At 37.5% G+C, this 17,446-nt stretch overlaps 1 pseudogene; it reads left to right on the forward strand.

Moving 5' to 3' along the window:
- Positions 1-215: 215 nt before the first annotated feature.
- LOC122733074 lies at positions 216-369 on the forward strand (annotated as a pseudogene).
- The last annotated feature ends 17,077 nt before the right edge of the window (positions 370-17,446 follow it).

The raw sequence follows: 17,446 nt of genomic DNA on the forward strand, positions 1-17,446 counted from the left end.
ACATATTTGCAGTAGATGTGAGTAGGCCTTTTATTTTGAAAAATCATCTTGAATGGCAATAAATGACTTTATAATTCTGTCATATATATAATGAGAAGCTACAGGGAATCAGTCTACTGGGGCTTGGAAGGAGGAGAGTTGGTTTGTGCTCAGGCAGTGGTGACCAACTCTTTCAAGGATGAGGATTCATTTTTATACTTAAAAACAATGCTCAGATACTTAACTGAGTCCATGATCATAAAGGTAGTTTCCTTAGGGAGAGTATTATCCATTGCACTCCAGATGGGCTGACCCTTGCAATTTCTTCAAATGCAGGAAATTCACTGCATGATTCATGATAGTGGGGAATTGTGTTCACACTCTTCCTTGAATTAAAAAAAAACAAACAACAAAACAAAACAGTGCTCAGGCCCTACATGATCATAGTTGTAGAATTAATTGGTACCCAATGATTAAGATAATATATAATGACACAAAGAGAATATGAATCCTCTAAAGTTTTAAAATGAATTTATATTTTATTTAACATATGGCACAGTGGATAAAGCACTGACCCTGGATTGAGGAGGACCTGAGTTCAAATATGGCCTCAGACACTTGACAGTTACTGGCTGTGTGACCCTGGGCAAGTCACTTAACATTCATTGCTCCACAAAATAAAATCCCTCCCCCCAAATCCCATATATGTATCTACATTCCTTTGCAGAATAATAATTTAAATCTCTGACAGGTGGTGTAGTGTAGTAGAGTGATGGACTTAGAATCAGAAGTCCTGAATTCAAAGTCTGCATCTTTCTCTTACCATTGGATCATGGGGAAGTCTCTCAACTTCTCTGAACTTCAGTTTCCTCATCTGCAAAATGAAGATAACAGTCCCCATAACACCTAGATCACAAGGCTGTCCTAAGGCTAAAATAAACTAATGTATGTAAAACTCCTTGTAAACCATAAAATGCTACAAAATTGTTTTTTATTAGCATATGGGGAGATGTTTATTTGGTCACCAAAGGCATGTTTACTTATTTATGGATTTCTATACAGATTTGTGGGATTCCTTTTAATAATTGCTATGCTTCCCTTTCCAACTTTTCCAGGAGTCCTTTGGTTTGAAAATGCTAGATTATATAATGTTTTGTTTACCAGAAGCTAGACAACCATATTTCAAGCAATTAATAAACCTTAATTAAGTGACTACTATGTGCTAATGATGGGCATGCAAAGACAAAAATGTAATACTTCCTGCCCTTACCAAAGCTTACATGATTTTAGGATAAAAAACCACATACACATGTAAGGATTGACAAAAGAAGTACATTAACAATAATAATAATAAAAGTAACAACAACAGCTAGGATTTATATAATGCCTTATGGATTACAAAAAGACTTTACATAAGTTCAGTTAAACCTTACAATGAACATATGAAGTGGGTGCTATAATTGTCCCCATCTTACAGAGGAGAAAACTGAGGCAAACAGGTTAAGCAATTTGCCTAAGGTCAAAAAGCTATTAAGTGTCTAAGGTAAGATTTTAACTTGGAATTTTCCTTATTCCAAGTCAAACATTCTATACCACCTATTTGAATCCAAATACATACAACAAATACAAAGTAATTTTTGAGGGGCAGGAACTAGTAGCCAGGTTGGAGTGGGATCAGAAAAGATTTCATGTAGGAGGTAGTACTTGGACTGAGCTCTGTTAGAAACTAGAAATTTTAATGGATATAAGGAGGACATTCCAGGCATAGGGAAGAGCACATGCAAAGATACAGATGGAAGAAGGAAGACCTTACAGGAAGTACAGAAAGAACATTTTAGCTGGTGGGCAGAATACATGAAGGGGAATAATTCTCCGAGTGGTTCCTGGGTATGATATTGTACTAAATGACTTCAGAGAGATTTCCTTCCCTCTGAAATTTGACAATTACTCTGAAGGGAGAGTGTGTGTACAGAGACATGGAGGCAAGTAGAATAAAGCTTATGGTCACTATCAGATATAATGTGATTTTTAAAAAAATACATATTAAAATGAACATGTACAAACACAGGCAGATGCCTTTTTAATCTGTCAGCATATTCTTTGCATTCAGGCATAAACATTATTATCACACTCAGTGTGTTCCTGCAAAAATTATCAAAGTCCTCAAAATATAGCCTCTGTGGCTTTGAGTTGAATATGAACTTCGGGTGCCAATGTGAAAACAAGCTAAGAAAGGGAGGGGGAGGAAAACAATCAGACTTTTCACTTTTACAGATGATTAGCTAAGGTTTCCATCACTAACATCGGATGTAAAAGGGTAAATATTTTGTATTGAGTAAAATGCATCCTTGTGGCCTTGATAAAATTTGCCACTGTAATTCACAGAAAATATTAACTGTTGATGAAAAGAGCACACCAGGGAGGGGGCCAGAGGGGGATATGGCATCATTTCAGAGATTTCCAAGATTAATCATGGCATCCTGAACTCTTGTCATTGTGTGTTTAGGGGCAGGTTGGGGTAGGGGCATTACCGCCATCCTCTTTGTATTTATAGCATTGACCTTTGCATTATAGCTGCCTGCTCTGAAGCATAGTTATTTCTAATTGCTTTATGTGCCCATGGAGATTCTCTTTGCCTCTGTTAGTTATATACAGTACCGAGGCGCATATGTTTGGCCAATGAATCTTTCACTGACTTGATATTTATGGCAGCATTGGAATATGAGAGGTGGGAATGTTGCATTTTGGGGGGGATATGTGTGTGTTGTATGTTTGTTGGAATGGTTTTTACTGTCTGTGTGGCTATATACTTAATGAGGTGACAGAAAGAATTAAAAGTGACAGATTGTTTTGACGGCACTGGGGCCCTGAGAGATATATTCTCCTCCAATACAACTCAATAAACCCAGCTTGTGTGAAGCTCTGTGGGTGTGATTCATGGCTGCAGCAGGGCTACTCAGGGAGGTTTAATGAGAGATGGTCTTGGGCCAGGCTTTGGGGAATTGGGACTGATGTCAGAGGACAGAGAAGCTATGTGCTCCAGAATGGCTCCAGAAATTCACAGGGACTGGGTAAGTTACAAGTACAAGGTAAATTGTGGATTTTTAAAACTGGAATTCATGGTCTTATTAAAAACATTGGGGGGGGGGTGATAACTATATCTGTAAAATTGGTTTCCTTTGTAATCCCATGTGTTTTATTTTATGTATTTAAAACATGGTTCTGAGAAGAGGTTCATAAGCTTCACCAGACCACCAAAAGTGCCAGTGACACACACAAAAAAGAATCTCAGGAACTGTACAGTGCCTTAAAAATACTTTATTTGGAGTTGAACAGGCTCCCAATGAAACCATGTAACTTTAGTCAACTCAACTACACCAAGTCTAATAGCTGGTATAATACAATATAGTATGTTTTAGATGATCCATTATTTAGTGTCTCACTGCATCTGAAACATTGTCATCCTATCCATTCTGACTGATGAAGATGCACTGGTAGCCAGTCTATAATAGCCGAGGAAAGTAGATCAGTGACATCATTTCTTTCCATCTGTGGGCAGCTGGATTGCCAAATTCCTGTTTAAACCCACAAACATATCTTCAGAAAACTGTTGGTGATGGTTAAAACTATAGTCCTTTGATATGGGTGAATTATATACAGGTAAGCTGTAATTAAGTATAATCCAAGTAACCAGAATCCTTAATTTGCTTGTGTATATGTTTTTTCCACAATCCATTTCAAAAGAGATAAATAAGAACAATAGTACAACTTACCACTAAATAGTGTCCCAGAAGTCTGATAGCAGTTCCAAGGTTTAATAACCAGTTATAGCCATGATTGTTAAAGCTTATAGTTAGTATATATAACAATGTTAGATCCAGTGATGGATATAGCTCATTATATCCATGGTTATTAAAGCTTAGAACTGCCCTTAGAAAACCCTGTATAGTGCTTACAGTTAATAAAGTGCTTTTCTTTTTTTTTTCTTTTTCCCATTTTTAATAGTATTTTTATATAAAGTGCTTTTCTTATGACAATGCTGCAAGGTTTGTAGAAGATATGATGTTATCTCTATTTTTTTAATTAAAGAAACTGAGGCTCAAAAAATTTTAAGTGACAGGAAACAGCATACCAGTTCAGAAAGTCTAAGATCTGTGGCCAGAAACAGGTCTTACAACTCCCAGTTCAGTGCTTTATCTACTACTGCATAGCAAAACAAGCTTGTCATACAGATGAATTCAAACAACTGCTACTGCTTTTAAGGCAGATCCTGGGTGTTCCTCATATATATTAGGACATATAATAAAGGTCAATCAAGTCAATCAATGAAAGGTAGATTCAAGAAGGCACCCAGGCACTTTGTGCTGATGGGCTTATTTGCAAGATCATAGCTTTTCCTGAGTTCTGCAATTAAGTCACCCAATTAAATTCATTATACTCTAAATACTATGGCAGGAAATTATACTAATGCATTTTAGAAACATTTTTCAATAACTAGAGTTGAAACAAATATACAAAAAAGATTTTCTGAGCTTTCTTCTGTATGTATATGCATATATTGATACATGTGTAGCTATATAGATAATGATGATAGATAGATAGATAGATAGATAGATAGATAGATAGATAGATAGATAGATAGATAGATAGATAGATAGATAGACAGACAGACTAAGTAAACTAGGGACCACTCTCCCAGGAAAGAATCAACTTGGACTTCTAGTGTGGACTCAGTTTTCAACAGGAATTACTTTTCCTTATAACATGACCTGCTTACACAGAGGCTAATGGGTTGCCTTCTGAGGAATTCTCATTTTTTCTAAGAACTGCATAGATAAGATAAAACAAAATCCAAATGCCCAGACTTCAGGAGAGCCATATTGATTCTTGCAAATGCCCAGTAGGGGATGGTACACCAGTGGTGCAGGTGACATACTTCTTGCTTCTCATAGTTGTGTGAGGATTTCAGTTGTTCATAAGGTAACATTTAATATCAAAAAAAGGCTTCCCTGCCAAAGCAGATAAGTAATTCAATTAGATCACCATAGTTGTCCATATTTGCTCTACTGTGGAGAAGGAGATGTAAGATGATGAACCGCCAGCTTTGGTTACATGAGGGAAGTTGTTTCCTGCCCAAACAATGGTCTACCATGTCAGCCATTTATTCTTCTCCATCTTAGAGGGAAGAAAGCTTGCTCTGATGGGGCATTTTGGAAGAAGATCATGATTTTTCCTGAGCTATTTCAAATTGCCTTGATAGATGCCTCTACCAGGTATCTTTGCAGAAGAAATAGAATCTTTCCTGAATAGACACAGACCACTTTTTCCTGTCAATTTCCCATACATTTGAACTGGGAGGTGTGGCAGCTGTGAACCATGGACCAATATTCTGGTTTATTCTCAGTTAATTAACCACAGTGTCCCATTCCTAAGCATCCTGGTTACTCAATGTCTGACTATCATAGACAAATAATCTTTTGAAGTGCTTCTTAACTCTGGAGCTCCCAAGGTGAGCCCTGAACCCAATTATGTACTTTCGCATGATCATATTTTGATTTATAAGGTACAGATTTAAAATGAAAGATCAAGAAATAACTGAACCAGAGTAATTTCAGATGTCAAGAACTAGTTATTCTTACAACAAGTTCCCGGGTCTTGACAATGTCGGCTGTTCACTGTTTGGTTTGATTCCTCCTGAGGAGGGGAAACAAGGGACCGAGGGATTTAAAGTGACTTTGTACTGAAGAAGCAACATATGCTTTTGAGCCCTGCAGCTGACATTGGTTCTGTTGTAGATTTTCCATTTTTTTTTTCCTTAAGAAACCTGCAGAGGTATTACTGCCTGTCACCACCGGTGGGCTTCTATTTAAGCAATAGACCAGAGCAATCTAAACGGAGCAAAGGAGAGGATAGAAAGTGAGGTAAAAAAAAAAAAAAAAAACATCCTAATGACAGACTCCTGACAAAAGTCCCTTCTGTAAAGGAAATCATTGCTCCAACACAATGTTTTTTTTTTTTTTAAGCCAACATCCTGAAATGTGAAAAGAGCTTCCCTTGTCCCAGCTTCAATCATTTTCTTTCTTGATGCTCCTTCAAAGGAAAAAATAAAGCAAACAAACAAACTAGAAAGCCAGGGATATACAACAACTGTTCCATAGCAGCACTCTATTGAGAAAAAAAAATTCTGAGGAACTCAATTGATCTAGGATAAACTCTGAGTTAGTCTAGGAGATAGATCTCCCTAGAATAGAAACTTGGTTTAAATTACAACCAAGTATTCTCTATTTTCTATGTCTTCTATTGATGCTAGGGGTCATTTGGGTGTAAGGTATTGATTTTATTCTCTTTGAGTGACATAATACTTTGTACTTTGTAAATTTTTACTGTTCTACCCTATGCCATTTTCCGGCACTGATGAAGATTAGCCACGTTAAAAAGTCATTCATTGAAAAAAGAAAAAAAGTCATTCATTGAGATCTGACATGTGAGTCTTTGGGTAGGAAAAAGGATGTGATACTGTTAAAGTTGGACACCCCCAATTCATGTTACTCTTATAGACCAAGTAACACTGGCCTCCACCAAGGAACATGGGTAAACCTTTATTTTTAAATAGTTATTTGGTGGTCACTAAAGTTTTGAAGTTAGTTAGCCAGCAGGCTGTTATTTTTATGTAGACATACTTGGCTTCTATCTTGAAGGAAGTAAATTAGTAAATTAATAAATTTGTATTGTGCCTCTGGGTATGCAAGACCTGAATATATGCCAAATTAAGATCCCTCACTGTCCTCTGCTGGAGCCCAAACTCAGACTTTCAATGAACTTGGGAATTGGTGAGAAGGAAATTTCTTACCATTACCACCAATCTTTGTCATGAACTTTAAATTTCAGAAAAGGAAATCAGCAACCTAGGAATCATAGGATTTAAAATTTTAATGGACCTTCGAAAATGCTATTCTAAAAAAGGTTAAATTGACTGGAGGTCATAGGATAAATGGAGTAGGCATTGCCCCTGTAATATCTTTTTCCAACCAGACATTGATAAACATGAGCAATGTCAAATTTTGCAACAAAAGCACTAATGTTTTGAATGACTTTAGACATGGTATATGGTTTTTCCTTAAGTGTCATTTATCATTCACATTTTAATCTGAAAGATTCACCTTTCTATTAGACTTTTTGTATGCAACTGTTCTCTTTGTATTTATATTTGCCTCATGGGGAGTGCAATTAGCTGTCGTTTCTCTCCCATTGTTTTCTTTAGTACAAAAGATATATTCTTAGTTTTCAATTGGATTATTCAGTGACTGGATCCTGATGGAATGATACTGACTTCCCCTTATATACTCCCAGTTTCTTGGAGAACACACTCTGAAATCATTAGAGAACGTGGTGTACTCAGTGGTTTTTAGTGCTATGAAATCAGGGACTTCTTTAGAATCTTTTGAAATAATAAGAGAAAGCATCTCTGTGAAAAACCATTAGACCTCACAATTTAGCGCTTATAAGCCATTCTTGTTTTTGTTCTTCAGTCGTGTCTGACTCTTTGTGATCCCATTTGGGGTTTTCTTGGAAAAGATACTGGAATGGCTTGCCATTTCCTTCTCCAGTTCATTTCACAGATATGAAACTGAGGCAAACAGGGTTAAGTGTCTTGCCCAGTCACACAGACAGTAGAGGCTGGATTTGGACTCATGAAGATGAGTCTTCCTGATTCCAAGCCCAGTGCTCTCTATCTACTAACTGCCTGGCCTAACTGTCCCATAAGGGAACTAAAAGAGCATTAATCCCATTCTGTCACTTTACGGATGAGAAGATAGAGGGCTAAAGAAGGGAAATCACTTGCTTACAATGAATTTTCTGCATTCTGCTGACTCTGCTGGTAATTATTCTCTGCCTGTAGATTATGGACAGTATTTTTATTAGAAGCTGCTCCTTTAATTTCTGTGACATGTAGTGATTTGGTCTCTCTGGCTAGGGCCTTGTCTTGGACCATTATAGATGTCAAATCTAGTTTACTCAAGAGGCTCTCCTTGAAGGCTTCATAATGAACTCTCTACACAAGGTGATCCTGCAACATGTCATCTAACAAATCCCTACAGACAGATGGCACAGCTCCACACTGTATGTAGCAACCCCCTTGTGACAACAATCCCACAAATTTCACAATGTTAGGCCATCTTGAAGATAACAGTAGTGGCTGAAGTAATATTTCCAAAGTGTCCATAGGTGCAAGAAGGCTCCCCACAAGCAAGACACTGACATCTAGCTAAAGTGTTGAGAGCCTGCTCTTCCTGGTCTCCCATTCATATAAAACTTCTTACCCAAGGCTGTTACTCTCCCTTCCTGCTGTGGCTCACTCCTTGTTCTATGTTATCTTGTTCTATCACCACCACCTCCATTTCTGCTCTCCCCTGCTGAAGGTCTTTGTCCTACTTCATTCCCTCCTCAAGTTCCAGTTCCTGTCACACTCCCCACCTCCAAACCCCCATCCTGTTCCATCAGAGCAGGCACTAAATTAGAAAAACATATCCTCATGCCTGCAGTCAGTTGACACATTGATGTTCTTACTGGATGGCCTTTGCCAAACTTGACATTGCTCAGATTTATTGACAGCAGATTATCAATCATGCAACTATATGTGTCTAAGTGATCATCGGTGTTGAGAGGGGCATTGCAAATTCAGTGCTTTTGTCACAAAATTTATTTTGCCTCTGAAACTTTTTTTTTCAAGGCAATGGGGGTTAAGTGACTTGCCCACGGTCCCACAACTAGTAAGTGTCAAGTGTCTGAGGCTAGATTTGAACTCAGGTACTCCTGAATCCAGGGCCGGTGCTTTATCCACTGCACCACCTAGCTGCCCCTGCCTCTGAAACTTTTTAATTGTTTGTGGAGATCCTGTTTTTCAGGGATCTGGTGTTCTTATCAGCATCTTCAAAAGAGGCAGCTAGTGGTTCTCTTTTATTCTACAGAGGCAGCTAGGTGGTACAATTAATAGAGTGCTGAAGACCTGAGTTCAAATCCAGATTCAGACACTTACTACCTGGTGACTCTGAGCAAGTCACTTAATCTTTGTCTCACTTCTTTTCCTTTACTATAAAATGAGGTTAATAATAGCACTACCTCTCAGGGATGTTGTGAAGATCTAATGAGAAAATATCTGTAAAGCACTTGAACTCTTAAAGGGCTATATTAATGCTAGTGGACATTATTAATACTTATTAATAGCTAATAAGAACCAATAATAAATTATTAACACTTAACATTATTATTCATGTTTTCATGGATGAATGATCTCATTCATGTGGGCATTCCCTCTAACGATGGAGATTGCTATCAATTTGTGCCTTCTCCTTCTGTGTTACTCTTGTCCATATGTCTTCCCATAAATCTGCTTTAGAGATTCTACCCAACATGCTGTGATTCTTCCTCTAGAATTCTGGAAATTGTAGATTCCAATGGACTAAGCCACTAGCCATGTTTACTAGTTAGCCCTCATTCTTACTGTTTGATCAATGAATCTATATGTCTCGTCATACATCTTTCTGGTGTCATCCTTTATGTCATTACCTTTGTACAGTTCTTTGCCTTTTGGATGACTCCTAACGTGTGTGGTTTTTTTTTCCTTTGGAGACTGTAATATTTCATGAATTGTAGTCATATGGGGTCAATAGAAGAATATTGCTGTTAAAAATATGGGCCTTCATTTCAGGGAGAAGGTTGGGGTCATGGTGGAGGGGTCATTAAAAAATGTTTGATTTCCCAAAGGTCTTCAGTTTACTGACTTTCTCCTATTAAATCTTAATTCTACCTATTGTTGGTATGGAGTATCTGTCTAAGATATACATGTGAGCAGTTTTGCTCTTTGCTTTGTCCAATCTCCTATATATCATAGTCTAGATAATAGGCATTCTTCATCTGCTGAGTCCTTCTTATGTGGCTTAATAAGCCAAACTCTAGAATGATCCTTAATTTCTTTTAGGACACTCTAGTAGGCACAGGGGATAGAATAGACTTGGAGTCAGGAAAACCTGAGTTCAAATAACCTTAGACACTTGGTCTAAGGCCTCATGGTCCTGGACAAGTTACTTCACTTCTGTCTTCTCCATCTTCCTCATTTGTAACATGAGAAAAACAATAGTGCAAAACTCTCAGTATTACTGTGAGGATAAAATGAGATATTATTTGTAAAGTGCTTTGCAAACCTTAAGGCATAATATAAATGTTATCGTTATTATCAATCATCATTATCATCACAGGGATCACTTACAACATTAAACTGATCAAAAGAAGATTGAAATCTTGTGAAGGCTTCAGGAATTCCCAGATTTTTTAAGATATTCAATTAAAATAAATTACTACTTGCCTAATATGGATAAGGACCTTTTTAAGCATATATAAATTAAAGATAAATACATTTGAGTGAGAAAAAGAGCTTGTGAACTTAGAATGTGCAGTGTTACTCTGAGTTCTGCATCTATGCTTACAGCAGTTACCCAAAGTGTGTCACACATGATGTACCTACTCTGAAAATTAAGAACTTCCGGCTTTCCTAGGACTGTTCAACTTCTACTGAGTTTTTCTTCTACAAAAGGCAACCATGGTTGAGGTGCTTAGTAGTTTATTACAAAAAGGGCATTCCATGTGCTGGACTTGCCAGCCTGGGGATGCTTCCTAGAATGTTAAACAGTATTAGAAATGTCAAGATGGAGTCAGTGCTAGTATATCACTGTGAATAGAAACTAATGCTTCATTGGTATAATGTTGGAGTTTAGACACAAAATGTCAGAGAGTAGAGACATCACCTGCTTCCTATTAGGGAACAATGTCATCTTCAGGAAGGAACAGCTTACAAATTTATAAGCAAAACCTTACTGTCCTCTTATGAGTTGAGAAGTTCTGAAATTCCCCTGATGGCTGTCCATTTCCAACTTGTATGGATTTCAAGCTGTCCATGAAATTCTTTCCATATATTCCCTGATTGTTCATTGCTATCGCTATCAAAACAGAAATAAGGTTCATTAAGAACAAGGAGTGACTTGTTCCTAATGAACCCCTGCTCAATTGTAATGACAACTTCCCTTTCCTTGCATGTGCTCACAAACCATTCTGTAATAATGAAGCCTAAAATTTCACCAAGAAATTTATTTTCTTCCTTAAAATAAGTGAGCAACATTTACCCATCTCCAAATCCTTAAATACCTCTCCCATTCACCATAATTCCTTAAAGATAGCTGAAAGTGATTCAGCAATCACATCTTCTTGGGATTCATTTACTCGCAATGCCCAAATGCATTTAATACTATGTACTTATGTCTCATTTGGGCATTAGTAAGCAGGCTAGGGTATGGTGCAAATGAGGCCAGAGGAATGAGAGTATAAGCACTGGGCAACATTGTAGACTCAAGTCATGAAAGGCCTTTTTAGAATCCTGGCTCCCACACTTACTAGCTGAGCCAGTGTGGGTAATTCATTTAACCTTTCTAAGCTTCAGTTTCCCCACCTGCAAAATGTGGGAAATGTTACTCTTCACTCTGTGCTTCACACATTTGTTGGGAAGAAAGTGCAGTTCTAGAAATGTTAGACATAGTTATTATTATCAGGAATGTAGTTTGTTAAGCTTGGTTCACTTTAATGAATGAATGAAAAAGTAATAAATTTTCCACCAGTATACCATGTACTGTGTTTGGATTCATTAGGATCATCTAGGCACTGTTTTACAACCTTTTTACTCATCCTACCTCTGATGTTTATGATCTGTGTGACCTTGGGCAAATGACTTTACCTTTTTGGGTCTCTCCTTATTTATAAAATGAAAGGATTAACCTCTACATTCTTTTCCAATTCTAGACTAATGATCCTATAATCTTGGGTTGCAAGTCTCTATTTACCATTTTGTTCTAACTTTTAGTAAAAATAGTAGAGTCTATTCCATCTACTTTCTGTCTGGAATCATGTTTCTATTCCTTGATCTTCCTGTTGTCCCTAATATAATTAAAAACAGTCTATTATTGTTATTGTTTTTTGGAGTCATTATAAACATGCTCTATTATACTTTAGACTAAATAACATTTAAGGTCCCTTCCTGCTCATTTTATTGATACAAGATCAGGTCACATTTTGTTTTCATCTTCATTTACTGCCTTAAATTACATTTCTTGTTCATGTCTTTTTAAAATCTGAATTCAGAGTCCCACCTTCTTTTTATTTCTCATAAGGATCATTTTTGACTTGGTCTCTACAATTTGATTCTTGAGAGTCTTCTAAGTTTCCTGTTCTGACTTCTGTCTTAGAGATTCAGGACATAGGATTCAACCTATTATATTTCTGAACTCTTTGAAAACCACTCATCAAAAATCTAGGGCAATGTCTCTAGTTCTAAACTCTATTGAAGCTCAGTAATATATCTAAATTCTCCATTGACTTTCCATGTCATATGCCCTAGTTTCAGCTCAGTATCTCTCAGAATCAAATGGAATGGAGACTGGGAATCTGAAATAAGATGGAGATTGGAGAAATAGGATGGGGGAGTGGGAGAAAAATATACTTTTAGATGATCGGAGGAGAATTGGAAGTTGAAGGAGAAGACACAGGGAGAAGGTTTCATTTTAATTTTATGTTTTTTAAAAAGTAGGAACCTTTGGTAGTTAGTTTTATGAACTGGTAAATATTTTCTCCAGACCAACAATTAAGAAATGTGGGCCCAAAGTATACATGTAACTCTGCCCAACATTTCCCTTCTCATCTTTCTTGTGGTGTGTTCTTTGAATCTAAGCTTTCCATCATTTTTATTTTACTAATCTTCTACTACCTGTGTAACCTTGGGCAAATCTTTTATTCTCCCTGGGTTTCAGTTTCATCATCTGTGAAAGAGGGGATTGGACTAGATGACCTCTGACATTCCTTTTAGCTCCATGTCTCTGATCCTATGACCTTATTTACTAATCAAAGTGAGTTCTAGAAAAATAAAGGATCCCCTTCAGTTCTTTGTCTCTTCCTTTGCTTTATGAAAGGAAGTAATTATCAAGGGAAATTAAGAATTTATCAGCTATTTAGCTTTTTACACAGTGAGAGGTACAGTAAATGTTGTTATTGTTCATCTTTCATTTTCAAAGAGGACCAATGACATAACAGATGATGTCTTGCCTAGTGTGTGTGAATCAATTTAAGTGAGGCAGAATTGCACAAAGTCATCAGTCACAAACCTCACTCTGTCTTCAGGAGTCTAGTGGCAAGACAAAAGTCAGGTGAGTAAATACTGAGTAGGTCAAAGTCAACCTCTACTCCTCATAGCAAATTTATGCTGCTTTTGTTCCAACTTTGTGTTCTTTGTTAGGAACTCATTGTCTGTTATCTTTACTTGACCAAGTGGCCTATAGGATATTCCCACTATAATCTTGTCTGTATTTATCTCTACTTCTTTCCTTCATCTAAATGCTGTCCCTCAGAATTTTCCCATCTTTCCCTGTTCCATACAAGTACCTATCTACTTGATATATGATACTACCTCACAGGACATTTGATTTGACCTGTCTCTTTTGCACAAATTATATAGTGTTCTCCTCTATCACTGTATACCACTTTCAAGATACATTCCACCGTTCTTTTGTATAAGTTTGCATTCACTTCATCACATTGATACCTGGATCACTTTATTAGGCATATTCCATACATTACTGTATACACAGAAGCACAGAATTTCTGAATTGAAGTTACTTTAATCTATAACCCTCAAAGGATATTGTCTCTAAAATATTCAAAGCAAATAACAAATAACAGGTGTTTTGCTTGAATACTTCCAATGAAGATCTATTGCAACCCAAGGAAGCCTCTAGTTGTTAAGACATTTGGAATAGCTAGTTATTAAGACATTTTTTCTTTTTTTTCTTCTTTGCGATTTCTAGGCTTCTAATCTCATGAGCATTATCTCTCTTCCATGTTCCCATCCCTGTCTCTTAATAATTACCGAGTAGCTCTACTACTAATCTTCTTCCTATATCTTAGGAGCTTTAGAAACATCTCATTGAATTAATGAAAAAAAAGTATTATGACATATGAAACACTATGTTTAGTTATGATATGAATATGAAAAGAAAAACATACCTATCCTCAAGGAGCAGACATACTAATAGCATGAAAAAACACAGCTAAGAGGGATGGTGGTCAGGAAAGAAGGGATATTTTGATTTGAAAAGCCATTGGGAGAGTGATTAGAGCCATGGGGAAGTACTATGACATACTATTTCTTGAAGCAAATACAGAATTCATCTTGTAATAGTTCCATAACTGGAAGGGGGAAAGAAGAGAGTTTTTGTGGGATATTAGGAGAATCCAAGGTGAAAGCAGGTAGGAACAATATGACAAGGGAATAAATTGAAACATGGCTGGAGTTAGGCCCACATGTTGTGAGTGATGGATGGCAACCACCAACTATATTTGGACCCTCTTCTCCCTTCCCTTCAATTCTTATTTTATAGTCATTTTAAAATCAGTCAGTCTCCATAAAATACCTTCCTAAGTCTGGGTAGTTATGTTCCATCCAAAGCCACAGAACCAAGAATTTTGTACCTTATGCAAATAATCCAGAAAGTCAGATGCTGTCCTCCAAAACCACCTTAGTCAGGTTCTTATATCCTACTTTCTCCTCTAAAGTTCTTACCTTCAATTACTAGCACTGAGAAAACATCTGCAAGTGCACATAAGAAATACCTCAATTTTCTTTCCATTTTTGGTAATCAATACATAGAGATACTTCCTTTATGTCTTCTGGTAGCATCATTTGATCCCACACAAAGAACTGGAATAGGTGAGCAGTCAAGTTTTAGCAGGTTTCTCAAACTCTGTCTTGTCTTTTCCCATTAGAATGTAAGCTCATGGAAAGGGACTATTTCCCCCCCTGTGACTGTATTTGCATTCTCAGCAGTTAACATAGTGCTTGGCACATAGTAAGTGCTTAATAAATTCATGTTGACTGAGTTTCAGGACATTGTCACATTTTTAATATGCATGCTGGGAAGCTATCACACATCCTTCATTATTCCCATAGATCAACACATTTCATATACCCATCTCATCCTCCGATCTACTGGATCTAATGGATGAACTCACTCATAGGTTAGAGTAGGCATGTCATGTTTGCATCACTGAAGCCTTCATTTCTCTCTGTAGAAAAAGAAGTGCCATCTCTTGCTTAGAGCCACCCTGATTCTTTGTTGGCAAATCATCCTACTGTCAAGATAATGGAATGTGATAGATGAGATTTGGCAGATACTCAAGAGCCCTCCTGAGTAGATTACTGGCTGATCTGACTGGATTACTAGTTGACTAGATTATCAGCACATCTGGTTGGTACTTGAGAGTACTTAAGAAAGCATGGTTCTCAGAAACTAAAAATCTTTGAACTTCTGGCCCAGTCAACCTACCAGCTTGAAGAACCATCCATTTCTGGGAGGGGACAGGAAGGAGGAAGGAGTGCCTGAACAGGGAGCTTTGTCTCTTTTGGTTCCCGACTTCGTGGTGGCGGCAGAACACTACACAGAGGAGTTAAGGAGAGGACTACACAGAGGAGCTGAGGAAAAGACTACACAGAGGAGTTGAGGAAAGATAGGATTGCCAGGTTGTAGGAATTCTGTTCTCAATCTTTCTCTTTCTTTTACTATCTTTCAATAAACCCTTAAAAAACTTAAACTTGTTTATCAGTGATTTTAGTCAGTTTTCCCCAAAAACTGGGGGGACAGATTAGAACCTACATTTAGAAATTTAAATTACACATTACCTACTATGCTCCAGCTACTCAGCATCTTTTCTTTTACTCCCCTTTTCTTCTTGTATGAAGTATATTCAGTGATGTTCTTATAAATGTTTAACAATCAGCTCTACAGGTTGTATGGGTGTGGGGGGGAACACCCATGGCTTTTATGTTTAATCTGCATTATTCACATTTCCTACATCACTTTCTTAAGTTTAGAAGATCATCAAAGTAATAAATCAAGCACCAAATTGCTGCATTTGCTATTTTCCAGGTAAAAAATGTTTTGTACTGAAAATTTACTAATGGTTGGCAGAGCCAGGGGTGGCTTGAGCAAACCCCAGTTATACCGTTCTACTTTTTAACCTCTTGATTTTAATTACCCCTTTGGTTTGCCCTGTGTCCTTTTAGAGTCTTTTAAAAGCCACTTACTAGGTTCCATTTACTGTACTTAGATCTGGGGATACAAAAACAAAACATTCCCTACCCTCAAGGAGTCAAGACTTTATTGTTGGTCTAAATAAACTGGAGCCTCCTATCATGTCCCTTTTACTCTTTTGATTTTTCTTCTGGCAGAGGCCTATGTGTATTTCAAACATACATACATAATTCATTGTAGACTGCTTTGGCCCAAAACAAAACAATTTGAGTAGCATATCAGAACAAATTTCTCACCTTTCTCTTTCTCACCCTATGCTTGTTGGAATTGAGAACTTTTTTGGCACTCTCTTTCACTACTCAGTGTAAACTGTCATGGCAAAAGGCATTTCCCATGAACCACTTTTGGAATGAAGGAGTGAGTGAGAAAAGGGGAAGCTCAGGAACAACAGCTTTTATAGGCTGCCAATAATCCTCCTCCTGAGCTTTCTGTCCTCATCTTTTAGTCTCCCAGTAGCTAGCACCATCCTGACTTTCCAATGATAACAGTACTGTCTCATTCAGTAGTTGCCTTTAAAAAGCTCTGTTAGAAAAAATAAAATTAAAGTTCACTCCCTTCATCTATTCCCTGTCTTTTACTGCCTGTTCTTTCTAGTATTACAACTGATGTCATGGGTTACGTGAACCATATTGATCATGCATGAAGGCATTTTTTCTTAGAGATTTTAACAATGGTGAAAGACTTGGGGAGCCACAGGCATGGGGGGGGGAGAGAGAGGGGGAGAGAGAGAGAGAGAGAGAGAGAGAGAGAGAGAGAGAGAGAGAGAGAGAGAGAGAGAGAGAGAGAGAGAGAGATACCGTGGAAAGAGTTGTTTTCCCATAATGTCCAAGCGTAGGACCTGATTGAAGAACAAGAATGTTTGGAAATAGGAGATGGGGAGACGGAAGGTATGTGGGGATGGGAAAGAGACATCTGAGGTTATGGCAGCAAGTAGAAGTTGTAGTGATGCAGAGTGAAAGTAGTAGAGCTGAGAGGACTCAGGCCTGGCATGCAGAAGTCAGTTAAGGGACTGAAACTTCAAGATGAACAGATCACAAGATGGCATAGAGATGATACCTTTGCCAAATGACAGGTGGAGTGGAAAGAACAGATAGCATTTGGAGTCAGAAGATCTGGGACTTAAATATCACCTATAATATTTACTGCCTGGATAACCCTGAACAAGTTATCTATGCTCTCCAGACCTTAGATTCCTCATTTGCAAAGTAAAAGGGGTAACAAGGTGGGATCCTTAGAATCCCTTCTAGCTGCTAATTTTTGACTCTGGTTGATGATCAGGTGAC

The sequence above is a fragment of the Dromiciops gliroides genome, chromosome 6 (genome assembly GCF_019393635.1).
Source record: "Dromiciops gliroides isolate mDroGli1 chromosome 6, mDroGli1.pri, whole genome shotgun sequence".
Lineage (NCBI taxonomy): Eukaryota > Metazoa > Chordata > Mammalia > Microbiotheria > Microbiotheriidae > Dromiciops > Dromiciops gliroides.